The sequence below is a fragment of the Carassius gibelio genome, chromosome A7 (assembly GCF_023724105.1).
Source record: "Carassius gibelio isolate Cgi1373 ecotype wild population from Czech Republic chromosome A7, carGib1.2-hapl.c, whole genome shotgun sequence".
NCBI classification, from domain to species: Eukaryota; Metazoa; Chordata; class Actinopteri; order Cypriniformes; family Cyprinidae; genus Carassius; species Carassius gibelio.
Window position 1 is genome coordinate 14,246 of NC_068377.1, and position 16,076 is coordinate 30,321.

Below are 16,076 nucleotides of genomic sequence, written 5' to 3' on the forward strand. Positions count from 1 at the left end.
CCTAACCACTGATCTGTCCTGTTTCTAAGCTCGGGGCGCGCCCCTGTCTGTTCAAACGAGTGGTCAAGAGTTGAAAGAGCGAGATACGTCTAGAACCCCCGTCTAGCGTCTTACATTCCTTTCTGAATTTCCAAATCCTTAATTGGCTACCCCCCCGGCCGTAAATGCACTTTGCCTTGGCTATCAAATGCTATACCCAGCACTGCCTGTTACGGCCTTTGTGCTTTTTAAGAATGCGTTTTTCGTCCTCCCCTGGACTGTGCACACCTAAAAAACAAACTTTCACGTCTATCTTTAAGACCTATAGGTGTGCACCTGTTCCCTCTGTAATTGTACACATCTGAAAAATATCTTATATCAAGACCTACGATGTATACTTGTACCCCTTAACTCACAAGGTTACTTATTTACAGGTATATGTGACACAATTTATTTTTTTCCACCCCCGGAGTTAGTGTCTACCCCCTCACGTCTGAGTGAGTCTATCGTTCTTTCTTCTCTTGACCCCCGTTCTCCACAGACAGTCCCTAACCAATGATATTAAATATAAAATCTTTCCTACCTTTTGGTTTTTGATGATTGATCAGGGATGTCACCAAAGAACGATTGCCCGCCGATCCTCCACCATTAAACTGTTGGGGATAACAGTTTAAAACCCAAGGAGCAGTTGGTGTCGTAATCAAGACCAGGAGTCAGAGATGAGTTCAATTAATAATAATAATTTTACTTAAGGAAATAGTTTGCAGTTTCATAGGCAGAAGTCAGCGTCAATACCCTCGCAGGAGTTCGTAAGCTGAACTGCCGTATAATACAAAATCAGTCATAGTTATACTCCAGACAGAAGACTTCAAATGCGTCAAAGCACTGGTCAGCAGCGATCTGATTGGTTCCAAAACCTAGATAAACTTAGACAATCTTCACATATGGTCATATACATCTTCAGCATATCTCCAGTGATTATAGCAGGCGTCAGCACGGTTGAAGAAGGCACCTCATCCTAGGTCTGGAATCCAGCAATGTTGGTCTCATCACTTTATGGGCACACACACACAAACTCAGCCCTTATCTGCTTATTCCCAAGGTTTTCTTGCACTGGCAAGTCTTCTTATCACTACGGTTGGTTACACACAAAGGGCAGGCTGACATTAATCTTAAAGAATAAGAATACAGGATAAAACAGAGTTCTTAATATCTAATGTCCGTTGAGACATGTTAGGAGACAGCATGTCTCTCCCATGGCACATAGAAGAGGCCCCCTGGTCCTTTTTAGCTGACCTGGTGACCCTAGGAAAAAGAATACTCACACACATGTCCATGACATGTAAAACCTGTCAGTTCTAGGAAGGAATAATATGTTTCTAAGTAAGCATGCATCAATCTATAGTTATATAGATGGCTTTCTTCATTTAATCACATCATACAACAATCTTGGAGGTTAAATACTGATCAAACACTTGATTAATAATCACACAATATTAATGAGATAATATATTCTGAAGAAAGGATATAATCAGCGTCAGAATCTCCATCCTCTCCTTCATAGGTAAACCGGAGCCAGGAACACTTCCCATATCACCCGATGTACTTGCTACATCATTAGAAGAATGGCATCTACGCTAATATTAGTCTGTTTCTCTCTTATTCCGAGTTTACCGTAGCCATCAGATCCAGTCTGTATCCAGATCAGAGGGTCACTGCAGTCACTGGGATCCAGTATGTATCCAGACCAGATGGGGAATCGGCACCTAGAAAGGACCTCTACATCCCTGAAAGATAGCGGAGACCAGGACAACTAGAGCCCCAGATACAGATCCCCTGTAAAGACCTTGTCTCAGATGACCACCAGGACAAGACCACAAGAAACAGATGATTCTTCTGCACAATCTGACTTTGCTGCAGCCTGGAATTGAACTGCTGGTTTCGTCTGATCAGAGGAGAACTGGCCCCCCAACTTAACCTGGTTTCTCCCAAGGTCTTTTTCTCCATTCTTCACTGATGGACTTCGATTCCCTGCCGCTGTCGCCTGTGGCTAGCTTAGTTGGTGTCACTTCTTCTACAGCGATATCATTGACTTGATTGCAAATAAATTCACAGACACTATTTAAACTGAACAGAGATGATATCACTGAATTCAATAATGTACTGCTTTTACTGTCATTTTGCATTATTGACACACTGTTTTCCTAATGAATGTTGTTCAGTTGCTTTGACGCAATGTATTTTGTTTAAAGTGCTATATAAATAAAGGTGACTTGACTTGTTGCATCAACCTCTTCCTTACTGCAGTCTGAAATTCAGGACCATGTGAAAATGAGTCTCATGCGGTTTCATTTCCTCAGTATATATTATCATAATCAGAATGAGCTTTATTGCCAGGTATGTTTACACACACTAGGAATTTGTTTTCATGATAGAAGCTCTGTAGTTCAACTGAATGACAGCAACCGAAAAAAAACAAAAAAAACACATAATAAAATAATTTAAATAAAATAAAAATACAAATAATCAGGTAAGGAATAACAAAAAAAAAGACATTTGTAGGCAGGTATATTACAAAAAGCAGTTATGTATGTACACAGTATTATCAGTAACAAAACTGCACTGTCACAGCATTAGAAGCATTGCTGGCATGAAAGGGACTCAAACACACTCCAGACTGTTACTTCACAAAACAAAAATGTCATCACTAAAAGAGTTCATGCCCCAACATGACATAATTATGTATTGTGAGTTTGCTTGCACAGCTTAACAGCTTTAATCCATGTCTGTGTGATAATTCGAAATGCAGTATGACACCAGAAACATTATGTGATTTACACATATGCACATGTACCCACCACTTTTTGCAGGGTCGATATTGTCCCTACCACTTTTTGAAAGTAATTGAAAAATATATTGCAAAAAGTATGTATTAAAGGGAAAACAAGTTCAACAAATCATTGCTCATTCATAAGCTAAATATCGAATTAATAAAATGTTGACTTCTTACGCATTACTCATAACTCATCCAGTGCAATAATGATCCTACTGCGTGCAGCATAAGTGACGCGAATATTGATGGTTTTCAAGCTAAAATAAAGTAAAAGTCCACTTCTTAAACCAGAAACACAATGTTTTTTGTTTAAAACGCTATAGAAATAAAGGTGACTTGACTTGAGTCAGAACAGTTCTATAATACTGAAGAGTTACAACAACCTCTCACTTTTTCACACACACACACACCTGGACATTAACCCCATCATAAGAAATTTAAATAATTTTTTTTTTTTTCCTGTTTCCAGTGAATGATTCTTGAATGTTTAATGAAAACTGATTTCCTGAAGTGACATTTTACAGAGTGGGTACAATAAATAGGATACATATGAAGAAAAAAATTATAATAAGAAAACATAATTGATCTTGTTCCAGTTTATTATATTATTAATTTATTCTAATTGACTTCATATGAGCAGTAGTGATGTGTTCCTCAAACAGATACATTCAGTCAGTCAATTGAAAGTAATAAAATGAATAGGACATACTTTAAGTTAATTTGTAGTAGATATAGATAAATAATAATAAAAAAAAACACATAACATATTGATGTTAGGTATGTTACATGAAGGTAGACTTCCAAAAGTCGCCTCCCACTGATCAAGAAGGGAGGCCCACTTCTCCCACTTCTTGATCAGTGGGAGGCGACTTTTGGAAGTCTACCTTCATGTAACATACCTAACATCAATATGTTATGTGTTTTTTTTTATTATTATTTATCTATATCTACTACAAATTAACTTAAAGTATGTCCTATTCATTTTATTACTTTCAATTGACTGACTGAATGTATCTGTTGGTTCAGGTTTTTAAAAGTGTGGTATGCTGAATATTACTTATACTCTACAACCCAATATGAAATGTATCTCCTAATATCACTGACCCAATACCCAACAATTTCCTAACATTAACATAATATTGTGAGGATGATTTTGAACTTCTGTTCTTACTTCCTGCAAGACCCAAACAAAAACATAGTTTCCTGACTAATGGCACTGAGAATGGGGTTTGATAATCATCAGAAAATGGTCCTGATTCACAGTGTTTCTTGTCCAACACAACTGGTCTACAAATCTGTCGAGAATCTGTGAAAGGGTTAATTAAACTCAACTCCATATTCAACCGACTCATGGATTTCATGATCTCACACATTCAGCACACGAAGAAAGATTGTTTTGATTTTTTTGTGTGTGTTCGTTTTTTTTCTCACCAGATGAGAGTATTTAGATTATAAATACAAACACTTAAAATACTTTCGAACATCAAGGTATGGATTAAAGAAACTCGAGATCTAGAAGAGTGCTGAACAGATCCTGAGTGTCAGATGTTCCTCTTTTAACGGATATGCAGATCATCGATTCATGGGTTAAATTCAGGCATACAAATGAAACCTTTTTTGCACTAAATGCCTGGCCTGGCGCCAGCCTGGCTGGACTTAAATTATTTACAATACCCGTGCGAGCCTCAAAGGAGATACGCAACCCCCAACCACATTCCTGAAGAGACTGGAGACAAAAAGAAACCTTTCTTAGAAGTTCCTTACTTTCATCATTTTATTTATAATATGTATTTTGAAAATGTTTTGTGTGTACCATGGTTAATCCTTGTTATGCGAGGATTATAAAGTGCTGACTTATAAGTGGAAATGTTCTCCTCAGTCTAACTCTTTCTCAAATAGTCATGTTTATGTAACCCCCACTCCTTTGCAGCTCATATAAACTTTATGACCCCCCTGGGCAACAGGACAGGAAAAAAGCCAAGTCACTGGTTTCTTTTCCCAATGCATTCTAAACCATTACCTTTTGTTTTGATGTTTTCTAAATGTATTACGTATTTCTTTTTGGTACATTAGATGTTTCCCATATAAATTGGGACTATCTGCAATTTATTAGCGTGTGTTAATCTTTAAATGTGTGTAAATCTGCATTTGAATGTAACTTCGTGTTTCTATCAGTTATATATATGTACTGTTTGGTGTTCTTGTAATCGTAATGCTTTGACAGACCCACTTATCTAAAGCAAAGTAATGAAAAATGTATTATTCTGGAATTACGCACTTGCTAGAATATCCCTGATGAAATCTGACCAGCCCTAAATCATTAGGGTAAGTGTCTCAACAGAGACAAAGAAACTTTTCCCCCGCTTCAGATCGCGGACGTTCGTTGGTTGTTCAGGCGAAAAGAGGCGTGAACCATCCCAAGCCATAAGAACCGACCGGACAAGATCCGCCCTCTCTTTCTCTTCTCTTCTTCTCCTCTTCGTTCTCTGACACGCTGCTCTCCTGTGCGACCAACGTCGCTCCCGCTTGTGCCCATGCGTGGCCTTGGGCCACGCTCATATGGCCGTCCCCCTCAGCACAGGGACTGAGAGGGGGAAGCCATTATCATGGCTCCTTCGGAAACTTTCATTTTCGTTGTTTTGTTTTCTTTTCTTTACTAAGTTTATTCAACCATTCGCCTCTCCACACAAGGAAGACGAATCCTGGAACATTGTTTGTTGAACCTTTCAAATACCGCGCGATCCCACAACAGCCGGAAGATGAACGAACACCCCTTGCCACAAAGGACCACGTGGCTCCATGCTCACGCCAAGATCCAGAGCAGCTCACACGCGCGTCACACGGCCTCCGGCACACGCACGCTTTTTTCAAAAGGACCAGCGCACGCACGCTGGGCCATGCAAGTATCACTTTTCTATGGAGATTTAAATGATGCTTTAAAGTGTTGCTGTGATTTGATTGGTGTTGGCTGCTAAGGTTTACTGACTGTGATTTTCATACCTGAGCTCATTCTATTTTCTCTCTCTCTCTCTCGCTCTCTTTCTCTCTCTCTCTCTCTTACTCCCTTATTTGGATCCCGTTATGTCTTGTATAAAGTTCACTGTCTGTATTGTCGTACGCATATTTACTCTGTGTGATTTGTAGTTTGATGTATTATTAGTAGGGATGCACCGAAATGAAAATTCTTGGCCGAAACCGAAAACCGAAAAAGAGAAAACCAAGGCCGAAAACCGAAACCGAAACACCGAAAGAAATTATGCCAATTATTAGTAACATTGTATTTATTGCTATGATCGTGTACTAAGTTTACTAAAATTAAGACATTGCAATTGCATAAATTAATATTAAAGTTTCAAAGATAGTTACAATTACATAACTTATTTTAAAAAAAAAACATAAAAATACATAATTACAAATTATGCAAATATTTATTAAGCACATTGCAACAATGCACAGTATAAAATAAAATTCAAACAAAAAATTTATCCCACTCATGTGTATATTTAATAATAATGTACAGGCCTACTGACCTGCAGAAAGGTTTTAAAATGAACAGTTATCTCATAAAAACAAAGTGCATTTAGGTGAAGTGCATTTGAAATTTTTCTATGTAGGACTAGAAAGTGCATTACTTCTCCAGTTGGCAAGACTGTTATCACTTCTGGGGATGGGGACTTCAGACAGATAACCATCTAGCTGTTGAGCAGTTGAGCTTGTCATCTGCCTGACATTTGAGACATATTTGAGAGAGTGTATCTAAATAGGGCCAGGGCATAAATAAACATTTTTATCAAATTAAAGCAGAAATCTATCATAAAATCTAGCATAAATATGGCTACAATCTGATATTATGTATGTATATATGTTTGTGTGTGTGTGTGTGTGTGTGTGTGTATAGTAGCCAAAATAGCCAACGTATTATTATTATTTGAGGCACTTTCTTGCAGAATTCCACTGAACATATCAGACAACGAGGGTGCATGCCCCTCATCTGGTGCAGAGACCAGTCTTTTTTTTCTAGATGAGAATTATCTTTTATTTTCTCCTGCGCATGGCGCTTCTCCGCATACAGCGCGGGTTCTCCGCATCCAGCGCGGCCTGGATCATTTCTCGTGCGCGCTGCCTTATTTCCGCATCCAAGTAATGGTCTTTATAACGCGGATCAAGCACATTCGCGATGAAGTGCAGAGGATCCGAAAAGATCTCAGTGAGACGTGTGCTAACAGACTCTATAAGACTGTACTTTTCTTTGTTTTTACTTCGTGGTCCGTCTTAATCTCTTTGTTAGGAGACGCTTTAGTGCTGCGAATAAAAGAGTAAGAAAAGAGAGAATGTTCTCACTGGTGTGAAGTGAATATCGCGTGGAGCTGGTGGTCTGCGCTATGCAGGTGCACGTGCAGGTTGCGGTTTCTGTTTGCGTCATCACAACATTTTGGCCGTGTTGTTTCGGTGATAAAAGTCTATCGGCCGAAAACCGAAAAGGCCATTTTCGGCCGAAAATTTTCGGTGGCCGAAATTTCGGTGCATCCCTAATTATTAGTTTAATTATTAAAAACCCATATATTCATGATTGGCTTGGACTCCACCCCACTCACATTACGAGTCACTGAGATGTCTGATCTTTAGCTACAAGCTTTAAATTTAGAAACTAAATTTATCATAAAGATAGGATAATGTTTTCATGTCCAGAGAATATTTTTCCTTGATTTATAAGAAGTGATAACTTTATTGAAAATTGATAGGTCAATCTGGTTTGCTGGACAAACCACTGTTTGATTTGCAGTAATTTACAGTAAGAGATATCACAATAATTGATATGAAGAATTGAATATTGACATATTAATGAGTAAGTTACAGTGCCCTGTAATTATTTATTGGTATAGACAATTGAGCTATTTTTCATAATCAATACAATTTATTGTAACTGTCATATGAGATATAAATATTAATCATATTCCTGATTAATTAATTCCCTATATATCATTTAAGTTAATTATTCTGTACAACTCATTGTTGCTACACTCTTTAAATTAGTTAAACATGTAACACCAGTCGACTATCACGCTACATAAAACCACAGATACGGACGATGACCTCGTCCCATTTGATAAACTTGCTCCCCCGTTTGAGCACCTCATGGACCGACACCAGTTTGAGCTGCAACGCGTGTACTCCCGGTTTCGCCCCGGCCATGACTGCTGAGTCGGCGGGTGGCGATGCCTCTGCTTCTCGGTTTTGAAGTCTCTGACCTTCAGTGGAGAGAACCAGAGCACGAGCGAATGCCTCGAGTTCGGCTGCCTCAACGCAGGTGGGCGCGAATGTCACACATCCACGAGCAAGCGCAGTTTATGACTTCGGTGATTGTTTATTCATTAAGGAGCTTATCACAGCAAGGACTTCAATTGACATTTTCCTTCCATCCGCTCGGTAATGATGATATCCATGTTCAGGGTAAACTTTCAGTTGACTTTGGTCCTCGCTGGAACTTCCTCCTCTTTTCCTTCATGTTTTCAACAAACTAAATTGGAGCGCGAGAAGGACATGTAAGGCGAGCGAGCGAGAGAGAAGGAGGAGGGGGGTGTAAGGAAGTGAAGGAAGAAAAAGTGAACAGAGGGAGTGTTTTTCTTTTCTTTTCTTCTCTTTCCATTGTCATCCCAGTATTTAGAAGCATGTGCTGCTGGTAGGATCTAACATGAGAAATCATAGTTTTCGCTTTCCTCTGGTACAGATTTCCCTTCTATTGCTTCTTTTCCTCGAAAAAAATGTTAAACACGAATCGCGCAGTGAGCCAAAGAATTTGACTTCTTATGAAAAAACATAAACAGAACCCATTAAATACACGGAATTAGGCCTATATCATGTTCATTTAAAAAATAGCCAATAAAAATGAATATTTATTTTATAAGCCACAAACATTCATTGCCAAATAAGATGGCTGTTCACAGAGTGCTGTATCTAAGCATGTTAACAGAAGGTTGAGTGGAAGGAAAAAGTTTGGAAGAAAAAGATGCTTAACCAACCAAGAGAACCACAGCTTTATGAGGATTGTCAAGCAAAATCGATTCAAGAAACTCAGTGACTTCACAAGGAATGGAATGAGGCTGAGGTTAAGGCATGCAGCCGTGTCAAGGAATTTGGCTACAGTTGTTGTATTCCTCTTTTTAAGCCACACCTGAAACACAGAAAATGTCAGAGGTGTCTTACATGGGGTAAGGATAAAAAGAACTGGGCCCAGTTCCCCAAAATGTTCTTATCACTATGTAGTTCTAAACCTATTCCTTAACCTCTCCTTGTATTTTGACAATGTTGTGGCTCAACAATGATTTTATGTTATGGACATTTTAAGACTTATAATAAAATATGTTTCTTAATGGATACCGGCATATTTATGAAGTTGACTTTATGTGGTATCAGAACTAATATGGTGGTAATTAGCTTAGGCTATTTCGTAATGTCATTAAAGCGTTTAAATTGGCAATCAACTTTGATCATTAAAATCTGGCAAACAATTTTGCTCAAAATGAAAAGATCTATAAATGGGAAGGCATGGTGGTGTCCAGTAAGCGACCAACTATGTCTTTGTATTGAATCAAAGACCTTTAGTCCATAATAATTTTTTTTATTCTGCAAAACTTAAGCCCTTTTGACATTTTGCCTGACGTGGCTATGTATAAAAAAAAAAATTGCCTCCCAAGATAACTCATTATGGAACTGCTGTACCTTCTCAGACCTGCACCATGCTAACGCGGCAGAATTTAGCTTTAAGCCCTGAAGTCCAGCTGCTTGCAGCGTAAGGTTTTTTGCTACAGGGAGCTTCATCGAGGTCATGGGAGAGGGCTACAGACTAATGCTGTGTTCACACCAAACGCGAATAGAGCGTCTGACGCGAATGATTTCAATGTTAAGTCAATGCAAAGGCACGTTTACGTGCGTCTGGAGGTCTCGCGTCTTCCGCGCCGCGCTTAACGCCCCATTCGCGCCGCGGAAGACGCGAGTTCGCCTCATTCGCGCGTCTAGTTTGCGCGAATGACGCGCGAATAGGGCGCTTTGCGCGAAACGCGTGTTAAGCGCGAAGGTGCTTTTTGTGCATTTAGCGTTTGACGCGAATTCGCGTCTGCCGCCCGAGTTGAAAATTTTTAACTTTGGCGTCAATTCGCGCCGTATTAACCAATCAGGAACCTGCTAGGAGTCACTCATTCAACAGAATGTTCCTGCAGCCTCCGGTTGTGCAGGAATACCCTTCTCCACTTATTCAACAAGGAGGAACGACTGATGTTGTCAGTGAGCAGTCAACCGGAGCTATATGACAAAAGTTCATATTTCTATAGAGACAGGAATAAAAAGGACATATATGTATATAAAAAACATATTAATAGATAAATTGTATAAAGGCCAATTGATAAGAAACGTTTCATTTTACCCCAAACGAATTATATTTTATCTTGAACCACTAAAGAGACATCAGAGCCAGTGGCAAATGTCAGAAGGTCTAGCCGAGCCGAGGCTGCTCTCGGTGGATACATGATGATGGAGCTCCCGCTGGTCGCATGGAGCTCATCTCCGAGATCGGCGAAACACATTTTTTAAAATAGACCCTGTCATTATAAATAAACCGCATATTTGAGTTTAAAACAACTACATTCTCGCCTGAAATACTTTTAAAACTACATTTCATGACACAGTAACAGTAATATTTTGAAAATTATCCGAATAAAAATGGCGGTTGAAAATGCTGCGTGAACTCAGCTGGCAGAAGCCCCCCCATGACGCGAATTCGCGTCTGTTGTGAAGTTAATTTCACGCACGAATGAAGCGAATGATCTCAAAATGGTCAAGCGGCAAACTAGACGCGGTAGACGCGAATTTGACGCTCTATTCGCGTTTGGTGTGAACGCCCTTCTCTGCCATGCCGGGGATTACATCCGGCTGCCGGCAATTCGTCAGGAGGTGCAGTAGGGCTGCAATGCCATTGCTGACATCCCCAGAGTCTTGGGCCTGGTGGATGGCACACTCATCCCTATCGCCAATCCATCAGTGATTGATCAGGCGTATATATCATGAAAGGGATACGCGGCCATAAACGTGCAGGGGTGTAATCTCCGACCTGGTGGCAAGGTCCAGGAATACTTCAAGTTCCTCTGACGAAAAGCTTGGTGCCCTTTTTTTTCATGGCTTCCCCACCATATTCCATATCTAACTCTCTTTCTCTGTTCATTGTAGATAGGTTGCTTTTTATTGAAAACATTAACCAATGTCAATCAATTCCCCATTAAACAGAACTGCAGCTGCTTGCCAATCAATTCTGTTTGTAAAGTACCTTACCATCAATATAAAAGTATATTACATAATTTTTAGAAGTCGTTAAACCCATGTCAAGAAGCGGCACAAGTGGCACAACGTGAAAAGGAGGGTGGATGATTAGAGAGGGATACCCGGTTCGTCTACCCATCACAACATTTTGTGTGAACATATCACTGAAAAATTTGATAAATTAATTTATAGTCTGTATTTTACTGATAACTTAACTATGTTATAATGAATGTTACTGGAATAATTTGAGGAATGTTTAATTTCCATAGAACGTGTTGTCTTTCATAACGCTGCAATGAACCTTTGCGTGAAGTGGAAAATCGATTCCTGAGCAATCGATGCCAACTAATTCAGCACCTTCACTTGCGACAGCGCCTTTGTAACGTCGAACTTAAGAGGCAGCATGTTAAGAAGCTTCCTAAGGGACACTTCCGGGAACACACTTAGGAACATAAACAACTTAGGTAAGATATATCTTTCAAGTCTTCTTAGTGCGCTAAGAATGAGCATTATCGGGGAACCAGGCCCTGGACTGTTGCCCATTGGTCCAAACTCCTCTTTTCAGATGAGAGCAAATTTTGTATTTCATTTGGAAACCAAGGTCCTGGAGTCTGCAGGAAGGGTGGAGAAGCTCAAAGCCCAAGTTGCTTGAAGTCCAGTGTTAAGTTTCCACAGTCTGTGATGATTTGGGGTGCATGTCATCTGCTGGTGTCGGTCCATTGTGTTTTTTGAAAACCAAAGTCACTGCACCAGTTTACCAAGAAGTTTTGGAGCACTTTATGCTTTCTTCTGCTGACCAGCTTTTTGAAGATGCTGATTTAATTATCCAGCAGGATTGGTACCTGCCCATACTGCCAAAAGCACCAAAAGTTGCTTAAATAACCATGGTGTTGGTGTGCTGGACTGGCCAGCAAACTCCGCAGACCTGGGGCCCGTTCTTCATACGTCGCTTATTACATCTGAGATCAAATGACACATCCAAGATGATATCATCGTGCTTATCATGATCGGGCTAATTGGGTTCTTCGAACACACCTGTTGTGTATGATTAGTAACGCTGGATTGAGTTATCTGAGATAATTGCGCGTTCATGTGTTGGCTTAAAAGGGGATCTGTATCGATAGTAGAAACATTGATCATCAACGCTGCTATTGGCTGTTCAGCATGGCCAAAGAACGGGCCCAATTTTTCTCCAAAGCAGAACAAGAGCTTTTAATGGAAGGTTATGCCGAATTTAAGTAATTAATTAAAATGTCAGGGAACATCTCAATGTCTGCAAAAGCCAGGAGAGCAGGCTGGCAAAAAGTAGCAGACAAATTAAATGCGTAAGTGCTGTCCATAGTAGATGTTTCTATCATTTTCTACAGTGTGTTTTTGCATTTTAATAATTTAATATTTACTTTCTTTAATGTCAGAGCCACCACTGGACCCACTAGAACATGGGAACAAGTAAAAGTGAAATACAAGAATATTCTACAAAATGGTAGCCTTTAATTCATACTGTCTTTTATTTTAAAAAGCCACTTTTTTCCTTTTTAAAAGCCACTGTTAAATGATGTGTTTGTCTATTTATAACAGCCACCAAGAAAAAGGCTGAAAAAAACAAAAAAAAAAAACAGGTGGTGGTCCTGCATCACCACAATATACCCCAGCAGAGGAGCTGGCCCTTGGATTGAATGATAAACCGAACCATTGTGGAGGGCATCCCTGGGGGCAGCTCTTCCTCAGACCCAAAGACAGGGACCAGTAGCAGCAACACCTTCATTACTGGTAGGCTAAATGAGCTTCCAATTCTCATAGTACACTGTAAAATAATCTGTTGCTGCATTACATGAAGTATAATCCAAATGGCTGGTACAGTCATTTAAACTCTTTGTGAAAGTGAAAACTTCTACACTTTTAGTCAATACAAAATGTTGCCATGAGTTATTGATCACATTATATTTTTTACAGTGTAGTTAATTGTAATGACAACCCCCCCCCCCCCTTTTTTTGTTGTAGTTTTACATAATACACCAACACATTCAAAAATGGTGTTCCACAATTCTGTCCCGTGCAGCTCTGCCACTAGGTTGGTCCAAGTGCACTGGCTGGAGGTCATCATCAGGCTGCACCCCCACCACAGGGATCCTCTCCTTTCTGATAGTGGCGATGTTGTCCTGGCTAGAGCTGCATTGTAATGGGTTTGTGGTCGAGGGTTTGGGTCAGGGAAGGGCATCATAAAATACTACCTGCAGGCATAGCCCCTGTCTCCAAGCAGGATCCCATCAAAATCCCCTGTATAATGGAACAATGCAGTTTTGTTAGGCTCAGCATAAGTGTGTGTGATACTGTGAGCTTGACATTTATGTTCCCTTACTACGTTCAAATAATGTGCATAAATGTTACTCTCCAAAAATTCTTGAGTCATGCACTGATCCTGGCCATTTTGCTTCCATATTTGTAATCTGGAACATAGAGTCACACACCATCTGAGAGATTTTAGTCAGTCAACTGCATACTTTTTGATTTCATTCCTTATTTTTTTTTTTAAATGTAATAAATTACTAATCTGGAATATTGTAATAGTAACTTACCTGCACATTTACACTGTGAACCCCCTTTAGGTTCACAAAATCTCCTTCGTTTGGGCCAGGTGGGGCCTTGATGGGGATGCATGTGCCTTCGATGGCAACAATCATGTTAGGGAAGCCTGAATGACACATACTGTTATTCATACTTTTTGGCATGGTCATGATTGCATGTCATTAACAATTATAAATGTACCTGCAATAGAGATAAAAGAAACTTTGATAAGTGAGTGGCCCAGTCACTCTAATCAGAGAAAGCCAAGCATTCACAAAGACACGTTGTATTTTACCCTAGAGACACAAGTTAACAAACACACACACACACAGCATTATCCAGAACATATATGATTAAAAATCAATTTCTCCCTGTTTTTCCTAATGAGAAATCCCTGACATGGTCTACAGTAGCTGTAAAGGCTGATATTACTTTTTAGATCAGAAATGTTTGCCAAAATCTCTGAAACCTCCTCAAAAGCTTCTTTGTTAAAATCAGGCAGGACTGACCCAAGGTCTTTGACAGTCAGACAGTCCATGGATGCCATCTATTGGTATATCATATACATGGAATATGGAAGAATTACAAACCATGCAGGGGAACAAATTTTGAAAAATATGTAGCAGCATGCAATTGATATGATATTTTTAGACTGCCAACAAACATTTTATAAATGGTCAGAGATCAAGTTTCAATTGCCTAGAGCAGTGGTTTTCACCCAGTGTGCCTCAACACATTTCTAAAGGGCCTTAAAATGACTTTAAAACATTTTTAAAGAAAACAAAACAAACACTAAAATATGATATTTCTTATTTTAAAGTGAAGTGAAGTGAAGTGACATTCAGCCAAGTATGGTGACCCATACTCAGAATTTGTGCTCTGCATTTAACCCATCCGAAATGCACACACACAGAGCAGTGAACACACACACACACACACTGTGAGCACACACCCGGAGCAGTGGGCAGCCATTTATGCTGTGGCGCCCGGGGAGCAGTTGGGGGTTCGATGCCTTGCTCAAGGGCACCTAAGTCGTGGTATTGAAGGTGGAGAGAGAACTGTACATGCACTCCCCCCACCCACAATTCCGTCAGGCCCAAGACTAGAACCCACAACCCTTCGATTGGGAGTCCAACCCTCTAACCATTAGGCCACGACTTCCCCTTTGACTCACATAACAGCAGTTTTTCAATCTGAGGAGACATATATGCCGTCCTTTTTTTTTTTTTTTTACAGTTATCTTTAATCCTTATCCCTGAATATAAATGGATATATAAATGGATTGGTTTCCTCATTATTCCTTCAGTTTCTCTCAATGGCCAAATGTAGTCTAATCAAACATCTCTCATCAAAATGGCGCTTTTGTTTCCTCTCCCCACACACTGCAGGCATCCTCATTCTGTTTCTATCCAGATCCCTATCTCACTGGCTTTCTGTTGTTATACCCTTAATATACAATGTTTTATATAATAACAGTAGTTTTGACAATTCTGTTTCTCTGTCTAATATTTGTTCTGATGCGATCTTTCACTTCAGCCAGGTGGCAGCAGTAACACCACTGAGATTAATGTCTTTGTTGTTCATTCACACCAAGTACATGTCCTGTCTTTCTCTAGTTGCGTAATTTGATACGTATTGGTCCGAATTTATTTTGAGACACTCATTTGATACTGGGTCAGACATAAAGACCATGAATCATGTTGTGATTTCAGAGAAATGCTTTTAAGGAGGGGTTTGACAAGCGAAGACGCAGCAAACTAAATTGTTTATTTCCATGAGTTATGTTTTCAGAATGTGTTCTGTAAATATGCACAGGTATGTGTCAAATGTAAGGTAATCCAGACTCCTGATGGAAACACCGTGTCACATACAGTTGGTTTGCTAGACTGTAAGATCCAGACACAGTATTTTGAATAATTCATTGTCTTCATGACACTTGTAAAACATCATAGTAGAGGTAGGAATGTTATGTGGCATCTATAATCAGCCCACAGCATTCTTACAACATTCCACTATTTATTATTTTGTTTTAGTTTATTTATTTTGCATTTTAATAAATTATGGAAGATGTATCCTTTAATTTCTAAAGCTGCTCTCAGCAAGTTTTGACTTAATTTGAAATATCAAACTAGCATTCTCTCCTTCTGCCATAAGGCATACATTTTAAAAGTTCAAATTGAACTTTGTATTTAGCTGACTTTTTTGTCCCAGTGGTACCAATTATTATTATTTTTTTTAATTTGTGTACTAAATCCTGCTTTTTCAATGAAGCGGTTTGTTTATCTTTTGTTGCTTTTTGTTTTTTTCATACCACACATTCCCTTATGGGGCATTTTTAGATTAAATCACAATAAACTGTTGAACCATACTGGCGGTTTATTATAATCTA

General features: G+C 39.4%; 1 long non-coding RNA gene across 1 annotated transcript; it reads right to left on the bottom strand.

Moving 5' to 3' along the window:
• Positions 1–12,611: 12,611 nt before the first annotated feature.
• Positions 12,612–13,823, bottom strand: LOC128016276 (uncharacterized). Its single transcript, XR_008184119.1, has 3 exons — positions 13,699–13,823; positions 13,482–13,569; positions 12,612–13,399 (listed from the first exon to the last, which is right to left on the bottom strand). It is a non-coding gene; the product is annotated as an uncharacterized LOC128016276 (long non-coding RNA).
• Positions 13,824–16,076: the final 2,253 nt, after the last annotated feature.